At 40.8% G+C, this 13,501-nt stretch overlaps 1 protein-coding gene across 7 annotated transcripts in view; it reads right to left on the bottom strand.

The window, feature by feature from the left end:
• Nucleotides 1-13,501, bottom strand: part of SOX6 (SRY-box transcription factor 6) — an 846,804-nt gene that overhangs the window by 825,843 nt on the left and 7,460 nt on the right. For 6 of the 7 annotated variants that reach the window (XM_069739868.1, XM_069739873.1, XM_069739872.1 and 3 more), the window contains exon 1: nt 950-1,085. The exons of the other annotated variant lie outside the window; for it this stretch is intronic. The gene's annotated coding sequence lies outside the window, so the exon portion shown is untranslated. Of the gene's footprint in view, nt 1-949; nt 1,086-13,501 lie in introns of those variants that run through there. 7 annotated transcript variants of the gene reach the window in all.

The following is a 13,501-nucleotide window of genomic DNA, read 5'->3' as shown; positions in this document are numbered from 1 at the left end:
CTATACACTATACACACACACTATATACACACACACACACACACACACACACTATATTCACTGACGAAAAAACAACCTCCGACAAGCCTGAAAACCAGAGGAACACTGGAAGCACCGCCGCATACATATATACTATATACACACACACTATATACACACACACACACTATATTCACTGACGAAAAACCAACCTCCGACAAGCCTGAAAACCAGAGGAACACGAAGTACCGCCGCATACATATCCACTATATACACACACACTATATACACACACACACACTATATTCACCGACGAGAAACCAACCTCCGACAAGCCTGAAAACCAGAGGAACACTGGAAGCACCGCCGCGTACATATACACACACACTATATACACACACACTATATACACACACACTATATACACTATATTCACCGACGAGAAACCAACCTCCGACAAGCCTCGAAAACCAGAGGACGAGGAACACTGGAAGCACCGCAGACCATCAGTCACAGTCCACGACCAACGCCGCCGCGTACATATACACTTACCGCACATATATAAGCATTTACTAATATATATACGGTAAGCCTTTACTGCACACATAGGGTATAGAGCAGTGTATATATATATATATATGTGTGTGTGTGTGTGTGTGTAACCCCTTTCTCATGTACAGCACCATGGAATTAATGGTACTATATAAATAATAATAATATATATTATATAGCAGCATTTACTCTACACATATATACAGTGTATAGAGCAGCGTATAATATATATATATATCTGCATAGAGCACTCATACAGATCACACGTATCCGGACTATTTGCAGGAGTTATGGCCGCACTCACAGCAGACATATTGGCGCTCTACACCGCAGGATATATGCACAGAATGGACACACGTGGTGGATAGATACACACGGTCCGCGGGGCCACACACGGGGCTCGCACGGCTCCACTTACGGCACAGTCCAGGGCTCCGCCGGCAGCTCGGCCTCCACACGGACACCTTACGGCTCCAGCATTCTCGGACGCTCAGGCTCCATCAGCAGCACGGCAGGGAGGCTCCGAGGGCTGAGTGCGGCTCCGGTGCGGCTCCTGGGGCTCGGTGCGGCTCCTCGGTGCGGCTCCTGTGGCTCCGGTGCGGCTCCTCGGTGCGGCTCCTCGGTGCGGCTCCTCGGTGCGGCTCCTGGGGCTCGGTGCGGCTCCTGTGGCTCGGTGCGGCTCCTCGGTGCGGCTCCTGTGGCTCCGGTGCGGCTCCTGAGGCTCGGTGCGGCTCCTGGGGCTCAGTGCGGCTCCTGCGCCATCCCGGGGCCCGGCGCTCCGGAGCTCTGTCACGGACACTTGCTCTGGGCTTTTATTATCATGACAAGTTGGCTGCGGATGAGGAGAAAGTTTCAGCACAACTTTATCCCGCGGCTTCTGTGCGCGGAGATAACGGCGCTGCGCTCTGCCGCCCCCCTGTGGTCAGAGCCGAGGTTGCAGCCTGCGGAGCGCTACGTACCGGTGGGTGCGGGACCTACCTGTGGGGAGGCGGCGAAGTGCGGGTGAGAAAGGCCGCGGGGACACACACCGCTGACATCAGTCACCCCGCGGGCCGAGCCTGTCACACACAACCCTTCCGTGAGCTGCACGCCGGATCTAGGCTGACAATAACCCTTCACACGAGGAAGCCGCGACGTCACGAGTCCATTAAAAAAGTATACCTCCATTACCTCCAGGTGTGAGAGCGTCAGAAGACTGATGAAAACGGGGAGGCCACACACAGCAACCACCATATCGAGGTCACATGATAACATGGAGGACACAGGGATGTGAGGTAATAACATGGGGACACAGGGATGTGAGGTAATAACATGGGGACACAGGTGTGAGGTAATAACATGGGGGACACAGGTGTGAGGTAATAACATAGGGGACACAGGTGTGAGGTAATAACATGGGGACACAGGTGTGAGGTAATAACATGGAGGACACAGGTGTGAGGTAATAACATGGGGACACAGGAATGTGAGGTAATAACATGGGGACACAGGTGTGAGGTAATAACATGGGGACACAGGTGTGAGGTAATAACATGGGGGACACAGGTGTGAGGTAATAACATGGGGACACAGGTGTGAGGTAATAACATGGGGACACAGGTGTGAGGTAATAACATGGGGACACAGGTGTGAGGTAATAACATGGGGACACAGGTGTGAGGTAATAACATGGGGACACAGGTGTGAGGTAATAACATGGAGGACACAGGGATGTGAGATAATAACATGGGGACACAGGGATGTGAGGTAATAACATAGGGGACACAGGTGTGAGGTAATAACATGGGGACACAGGTGTGAGGTAATAACATGGGGACACAGGTGTGAGGTAATAACATGGGGACACAGGTGTGAGGTAATAACATGGGGACACAGGGGTGAGGTAATAACATGGGGACACAGGGGTGAGGTAATAACATGGAGGACACAGGGGTGAGGTAATAACATGGAGGACACAGGGGTGAGGTAATAACATGGGGGACACAGGGGTGAGGTAATAACATGGGGGACACAGGGGTGAGGTAATAACATGGGGGACACAGGGGTGAGGTAATAACATGGGGGACACAGGGGTGAGGTAATAACATGGGGACACAGGGGTGAGGTAATAACATGGGGACACAGGGGTGAGGTAATAACATGGGGACACAGGGGTGAGGTAATAACATGGGGACACAGGGGTGAGGTAATAACATGGGGACACAGGTGTGAGGTAATAACATGGGGACACAGGTGTGAGGTAATAACATGGAGGACACAGGGATGTGAGGTAATAACATGGGGACACAGGGGTGAGGTAATAACATGGGGACACAGGGATGTGAGGTAATAACATGGGGACACAGGGATGTGAGGTAATAACATGGGGACACAGGGATGTGAGGTAATAACATGGGGGACACAGGTGTGAGGTAATAACATGGGGACACAGGGATGTGAGGTAATAACATGGGGACACAGGTGTGAGGTAATAACATGGAGGACACAGGTGTGAGGTAATAACATGGGGACACAGGTGTGAGGTAATAACATGGGGACACAGGTGTGAGGTAATAACATGGGGACACAGGAATGTGAGGTAATAACATGGGGACACAGGTGTGAGGTAATAACATGGGGGACACAGGGGTGAGGTAATAACATGGAGGACACAGGGGTGAGGTAATAACATGGAGGACACAGGGGTGAGGTAATAACATGGGGGACACAGGTGTGAGGTAATAACATGGGGGACACAGGAATGTGAGGTAATAACATGGGGGACACAGGGGTGAGGTAATAACATGGGGACACAGGTGTGAGGTAATAACATGGAGGACACAGGAATGTGAGGTAATAACATGGGGGACACAGGGGTGAGGTAATAACATGGGGGACACAGGGATGTGAGGTAATAACATGGAGGACACAGGTGTGAGGTAATAACATGGAGGACACAGGTGTGAGGTAATAACATGGAGGACACAGGAATGTGAGGTAATAACATGGGGGACACAGGAATGTGAGGTAATAACATGGGGACACAGGTGTGAGGTAATAACATGGGGACACAGGGATGTGAGGTAATAACATGGAGGACACAGGGATGTGAGGTAATAACATGGGGGACACAGGAATGTGAGGTAATAACATGGGGGACACAGGAATGTGAGGTAATAACATGGGGGACACAGGAATGTGAGGTAATAACATGGAGGACACAGGTGTGAGGTAATAACATGGAGGACACGGGTGAGGTAATAACATGGGGGACACAGGGATGTGAGGTAATAACATGGTGACACAGGGATGTGAGGTAATAACATGGGGGACACAGGAATGTGAGGTAATAACATGGAGGACACAGGGATGTGAGGTAATAACATGGGGGACACAGGAATGTGAGGTAATAACATGGAGGACACAGGTGTGAGGTAATAACATGGAGGACACGGGTGAGGTAATAACATGGGGGACACAGGGATGTGAGGTAATAACATGGAGGACACGGGTGAGGTAATAACATGGAGGACACAGGAATGTGAGGTAATAACATGGGGACACAGGGATGTGAGGTAATAACATGGGGGACACAGGTGTGAGGTAATAACATGGAGGACACAGGGATGTGAGGTAATAACATGGGGGACACAGGGATGTGAGGTAATAACATGGGGGACACAGGAATGTGAGGTAATAACATGGGGACACAGGGATGTGAGGTAATAACATGGGGGACACAGATGTGAGGTAATAACATGGGGGACACAGGTGTGAGGTAATAACATGGACACAGGAATGTGAGGTAATAACATGGGGACACAGGGATGTGAGGTAATAACATGGGGACACAGGGATGTGAGGTAATAACATGGGGGACACAGGGGTGAGGTAATAACATGGAGGACACAGGGGTGAGGTAATAACATGGAGGACACAGGGATGTGAGGTAATAACATGGGGACACAGGGATGTGAGGTAATAACATGGGGGACACAGGTGTGAGGTAATAACATGGAGGACACAGGTGTGAGGTAATAACATGGGGGACACAGGGATGTGAGGTAATAACATGGGGACACAGGGATGTGAGGTAATAACATGGGGACACAGGTGTGAGGTAATAACATGGGGACACAGGTGTGAGGTAATAACATGGGGACACAGGTGTGAGGTAATAACATGGAGGACACAGGTGTGAGGTAATAACATGGGGACACAGGTGTGAGGTAATAACATGGGGACACAGGTGTGAGGTAATAACATGGAGGACACAGGTGTGAGGTAATAACATGGAGGACACAGGGGTGAGGTAATAACATGGGGACACAGGGGTGAGGTAATAACATGGGGACACAGGGGTGAGGTAATAACATGGGGACACAGGGATGTGAGGTAATAACATGGGGGACACAGGGATGTGAGGTAATAACATGGGGACACAGGTGTGAGGTAATAACATGGGGACACAGGTGTGAGGTAATAACATGGGGACACAGGAATGTGAGGTAATAACATGGGGACACAGGGATGTGAGGTAATAACATGGGGGACACAGGGATGTGAGGTAATAACATGGGGACACAGGAATGTGAGGTAATAACATGGGGACACAGGTGTGACGTAATAACATGGGGACACAGGTGTGAGGTAATAACATGGAGGACACAGGAATGTGAGGTAATAACATGGGGACACAGGTGTGAGGTAATAACATGGGGACACAGGAATGTGAGGTAATAACATGGGGACACAGGTGTGAGGTAATAACATGGGGACACAGGTGTGAGGTAATAACATGGGGATACAGGTGTGAGGTAATAACACGGGTGACACAGGGATGTGAGGTAATAACACGGGTGACACAGGGATGTGAGGTAATAACACGGGGGACACAGGAATGTGAGGTAATAACATGGAGGACACAGGGATGTGAGGTAATAACATGGGGACACAGGGATGTGAAGTAATAACATGAGGACACAGGGATGTGAAGTAATAACATGGGGACACAGGGATGTGAAGTAATAACAGGGGGACACAGGGATGTGAAGTATTAACATGGGGACACAGGGATGTGAGGTAATAACATGGTGACACAGGGATGTGAGGTAATAACATGGGGGACACAGGTGTGAGGTAATAACATGGGTGACACAGGGATGTGAGGTAATAACATGGGGACACAGGGATGTGAGGTAATAACATGGAGGACACAGGAATGTGAGGTAATAACATGGGGACACAGGGATGTGAGGTAATAACATGGGGACACAGGGATGTGAGGTAATAACACGGGTGACACAGGGATGTGAGGTAATAACACGGGGGACACAGGGATGTGAGGTAATAACATGGAGGACACAGGGATGTGAGGTAATAACATGGGTGACACAGGGATGTGAGGTAATAACATGGGGGACACAGGAATGTGAGGTAATAACATGGGGGACACAGGAATGTGAGGTAATAACATGGGGGACACAGGGATGTGAGGTAATAACATGGGGGACACAGGAATGTGAGGTAATAACATGGGGGACACAGGGATGTGAGGTAATAACATGGGGGACACAGGTGTGAGGTAATAACATGGAGGACACAGGGATGTGAGGTAATAACATGGGGGACACAGGAATGTGAGGAAATAACATGGGGGTCCATATATACAGAATATTACACCCTGTACACACTATATCCATATATGCAGAATATTACACCCTGTACACACTATATCCATATATGCAGAATATTACACCCTGTACACACTATATCCATATATGCAGAATATTACACCCTGTACACACTGTATTCATATATGCAGAATATTACACCCTGTATCCATATATGCAGAATATTACACCCTGTACACACTATATCCATATATACAGAATATTACACCCTGTACACACTGTATTCATATATGCAGAATATTACACCCTGTACACACTATATCCATATATGCAGAATATAACACCCTGTACACACTGTATCCATATATGCAGAATATTACACACTATATCCATATATACAAAATATTACACCCTGTACACACTATATCCATATATGCAGAATATTACACCCTGTACACACTATATCCATATATGCAGCATATTACACCCTGTACACACTGTATCCATATATGCAGAATATTACACACTGTATCCATATATACAGAATATTACACCCTGTACACACTATATCCATATAAACAGAATATTACACCCTGTACACATTGTATCCATATATACAGAATATTACATCCTGTACACACTATATTCATATATGCAGAATATTACACCCTGTACACACTGTATCCATATATACAGAATATTACACCCTGTGCACACTGTATCCATATATACAGAATATTACACCCTGTACACACTATATTCATATATGCAGAATATTACACCCTGTACACACTGTATCCATATATACAGAATATTACACCCTGTGCACACTGCATCCATATATACAGAATATTACACCCTGTACACACTGTATCCATATATACAGAATATTACATCCTGTACACACGATATCCATATATGCAGAATATTACACCCTGTACACACTGTATCCATATATACAGAATATTACACCCTGTACACACTATATCCATATATACAGAATATTACACCCTGTACACACTATATCCATATATGCAGAATATTACACCCTGTACACACTGTATCCATATATGCAGAATATTACACCCTGTACACACTGTATCCATATATACAGAATATTACACCCTGTACACACTATATCCATATAAACAGAATATTACACCCTGTACACATTGTATCCATATATACAGAATATTACATCCTGTACACACTATATCCATATATGCAGAATATTACACCCTGTACACACTATATTCATATATGCAGAATATTACACCCTGTACACACTGTATCCATATATACAGAATATTACACCCTGTACACACTATATCCATATAAACAGAATATTACACCCTGTACACATTGTATCCATATATGCAGAATATTACACCCTGTACACACTATATCCATATATACAGAATATTACACCCTGTACACACTATATCCATATATGCAGAATATTACACCTTGTACACACTATATCCATATATGCAGAATATTACATCCTGTACACACTATATCCAGATATGCAGAATATTACACCCTGCACACACTGTATCCATATATACAGAATATTACACCCTGTACACACTGTATCCATATATACAAAATATTACACCCTGTACACACTGTATCCATATATACAGAATATTACACCCTGTATACACTATATCCATATATACAGAATATTACACCCTGTACACACTATATCCATATATACAGAATATTACACCCTGTACACACTATATCCATGTATGCAGAATATTACACCCTGTACACACTGTATCCATATATGCAGAATATTACATCCTGTACACACTATATCCATATATACAGAATATTACACCCTGCACACACTGTATCCATATATACAGAATATTACACCCTGTACACACTGTATCCATATATACAGAATATTACACCCTGTACACACTATATCCATACATACAGAATATTACACCCTGTACACACTGTATCCATATATACAGAATATTACACCCTGTACACACTATATCCATATATGCAGAATATTACACACTATATCCATATATACAGAATATTACACCCTGTACACGCTGTATCCATATATGCAGAATATTACACCCTGTACACACTATATCCATATATGCAGAATATTACACCCTGTACACACTATATCCATATATGCAGAATATTACACACTATATCCATATATACAGAATATTACACCCTGTACACACTATATCCATATATGCATAATATTACACCCTGTACACACTATATCCATATATACAGAATATTACACCCTGTACACACTATATCCATGTATGCAGAATATTACACACTATATCCATATATACAGAATATTACACCCTGTACACACTATATCCATATATGCAGAATATTACACCCTGTACACACTATATCCATATATGCAGAATATTACACACTATATCCATATATACAGAATATTACACCCTGTACACACTATATCCATATATGCATAATATTACACCCTGTACACACTATATCCATATATACAGAATATTACACCCTGTACACACTATATCCATGTATGCAGAATATTACACACTATATCCATATATACAGAATATTACACCCTGTACACACTATATCCATATATGCAGAATATTACACCCTGTACACACTATATCCATATATACAGAATATTACACCCTGTACACACTATATCCATATATGCAGAATATTACACCCTGTACACACTGTATCTATATATGCAGAATATTACATCCTGTACACACTACATCCAGATATGCAGAATATTACACCCTGCACACACTGTATCCATATATACAGAATATTACACCCTGTACACACTGTATCCATATATACAGAATATTACACCCTGTACACACTGTATCCATATATACAGAATATTACACCCTGTACACACTGTATCCATATATGCAGAATATTACATCCTGTACACACTGTATCCATATATGCAGAATATTACACCCTGTACACGCTGTATCCATATATGCAGCATATTACACCCTGCGCACACTGTATCCATATATGCAGAATATTACACCCTGTACACACTGTATCCATATATGCAGAATATTACACCCTGTACACACTATATCCATATATTCAGAATATTACACCCTGTACACACTGTATCCATATATACAGAATATTACACCCTGTACACACTATATCCATATATACAAAATATTACACCCTGTACACACTATATCCATATATACAGAATATTACACCCTGTACACACTGTATCCATATATGCAGAATATTACATCCTGTACACACTGTATCCATATATGCAGAATATTACACCCTGTACACACTATATCCATATATGCAGAATATTACACCCTGTACACACTATATCCATATATGCAGAATATTACACCTTGTACACACTATATCCATATATGCAGAATATTACACACTATATCCATATATACAGAATATTACACCCTGTACACACTATATCCATATATGCAGAATATTACACCCTGTACACACTGTATCCATATATACAGAATATTACACCCTGTACACACTGTATCCATATATGCAGAATATTACACCCTGTACACACTGTATCCATATATACAGAATATTACACCCTGTACACACTGTATCCATATATACAGAATATTACACCCTGTACACACTATATCCATATATACAGAATATTACACCCTGTACACACTATATCCATATATACAGAATATTACACCCTGTACACACTGTATCCATATATGCAGAATATTACACCCTGTACACACTATATCCATATATGCAGAATATTACACCCTGTACACACTATATCCATATATGCAGAATATTACACCCTGTACACACTGTATCCATATATACAGAATATTACATCCTGTACACACTATATCCATATATGCAGAATATTACACCCTGGACACACTATATTCATATATGCAGAATATTAAACCCTGTACACACTGTATCCATATATACAGAATATTACACCCTGTACACACTATATCCATATAAACAGAATATTACACCCTGTACACACTGTATCCATATATACAGAATATTACATCCTGTACACACTATATTCATATATGCAGAATATTACACCCTGTACATACTGTATCCATATATGCAGAATATTACACCCTGTACACACTATATCCATATATACAGAATATTACACCCTGTACACACTATATCCATATATGCAGAATATTACACCCTGCACACACTGTATCCATATATACAGAATATTACACCCTGTACACACTGTATCCATATATACAGAATATTACACCCTGTACACACTATATCCATGTATACAGAATATTACACCCTGTACACACTATATCCATATATGCAGAATATTACACCCTGTACACACTGTATCCATATATGCAGAATATTACATCCTGTACACACTATATCCAGATATGCAGAATATTACACCCTGCACACACTGTATCTATATATCCAGAATATTACACCCTGTACACACTGTATCCATATATACAGAATATTACACCCTGTACACACTATATCCATATATACAGAATATTACACCCTGCACACACTGTATCCATATATACAGAATATTACATCCTGTACACACTATATCCATATATACAGAATATTACACCCTGTACACACTGTATCCATATATACAGAATATTACACCCTGTACACACTATATTCATATATGCAGAATATTACACACTATATCCATATATACAGAATATTACACCCTGTACACGCTGTATCCATATATGCAGAATATTACACCCTGTACACACTATATCCATATATGCAGAATATTACACCCTGTACACACTATATCCATATATGCAGAATATTACACACTATATCCATATATACAGAATATTACACCCTGTACACACTATATCCATATATGCAGAATATTACACCCTGTACACACTATATCCATATATACAGAATATTACACCCTGTACACACTATATCCATATATACAGAATATTACACCCTGTACACACTGTATCCATATATACAGAATATTACACCCTGTACACACTATATCCATATATACAGAATATTACACCCTGTACACACTGTATCCATATATACAGAATATTACACCCTGTACACACTATATCCATATATACAGAATATTACACCCTGTACACACTATATCCATATATACAGAATATTACACCCTGTACACACTATATCCATATATGCAGAATATTACACCCTGTACACACTGTATCCATATATACAGAATATTACATCCTGTACACATTATATCCATATATGCAGAATATTACACCCTGTACACACTATATCCATATATACAGAATATTACACCCTGTACACACTGTATCCATATATACAGAATATTACACCCTGTACACACTATATCCATATATGCAGAATATTACACCCTGTACACACTGTATCCATATATACAGAATATTACATCCTGTACACACTATATCCATATATGCAGAATATTACACCCTGTACACACTATATTCATATATACAGAATATTACACCCTGTACACACTGTATCCATATATACATAATATTACACCCTGTACACACTATATCCATATAAACAGAATATTACACCCTGTACACACTATATCCATATATGCAGAATATTACATCCTGTACACACTATATCCATATATGCAGAATATTACACCCTGTACACACTATATCCAGATATGCAGAATATTACACCCTGCACACACTGTATCCATATATACAGAATATTACACCCTGTACACACTGTATCCATATATACAGAATATTACAACCTGTACACACTATATCCATATATACAGAATATTACACCCTGTACACGCTGTATCCATATATGCAGAATATTACACCCTGTACACACTATATCCATATATGCAGAATATTACATCCTGTACACACTATATCCATATATACAGAATATTACACCCTGTACACACTATATCCATATATGCAGAATATTACACTATATCCATATATACAGAATATTACACCCTGTACACACTATATCCATATATGCAGAATATTACACCCTGTACACACTGTATCCATATATACAGAATATTACACCCTGTACACACTGTATCCATATATACAGAATTACACCCTGTACACTCTGTATCCATATATACAGAATATTACACCCTGTACACACTATATCCATATATGCAGAATATTACACACTATATCCATATATACAGAATATTACACCCTGTACACACTATATCCATATATGCAGAATATTACACCCTGTACACACTGTATCCATATATGCAGAATATTACATCCTGTACACACTATATCCAGATATGCAGAATATTACACCCTGCACACACTGTATCTATATATCCAGAATATTACACCCTGTACACACTATATCCATATATACAAAATATTACACCCTGTACACACTATATCCATATATACAGAATATTACATCCTGTACACACTATATCCATATATGCAGAATATTACACACTATATCCATATATACAGAATATTACATCCTGTACACACTATATTCATATATGCAGAATATTACACCCTGTACACACTATATCCATATATACAGAATATTACACCCTGTACACACTATATCCATATATGCAGAATATTACACCCTGTACACACTGTATCCATATATGCAGAATATTACATCCTGTACACACTATATCCAGATATGCAGAATATTACACCCTGTACACACTATATCCATATATACAAAATATTACACCCTGTACACACTATATCCATATATACAGAATATTACACCTTGTACACACTATATCCATATATACAGAATATTACACCCTGTACACACTGTATCCATATATGCAGAATATTACATCCTGTACACACTGTATCTATATATCCAGAATATTACACCCTGTACACACTATATCCATATATACAAAATATTACACCCTGTACACACTATATCCATATATACAGAATATTACACCTTGTACACACTATATCCATATATACAGAATATTACACCCTGTACACACTGTATCCATATATGCAGAATATTACACCCTGTACACACTGTATCCATATATACAGAATATTACACCCTGTACACACTGTATCCATATATGTAGAATATTACACCCTGTACACACTATATCCATATATGCAGAATATTACACCCTGTACACACTGTATCCATATATGCAGAATATTACATCCTGTACACACTGTATTTATATATCCAGAATATTACACACTGTATCCATATATGCAGAATATTACATCCTGTACACACTATATCCATATATACAGAATATTACACCCTGTACACACTGTATCCATATATACAGAATATTACAC

This window comes from Ranitomeya imitator, chromosome 9, assembly GCF_032444005.1.
Source record: "Ranitomeya imitator isolate aRanImi1 chromosome 9, aRanImi1.pri, whole genome shotgun sequence".
Lineage (NCBI taxonomy): Eukaryota > Metazoa > Chordata > Amphibia > Anura > Dendrobatidae > Ranitomeya > Ranitomeya imitator.
Note: the sequence above shows the minus strand (reverse complement) of the source record. Positions and strands in the feature narration are given on the sequence as shown.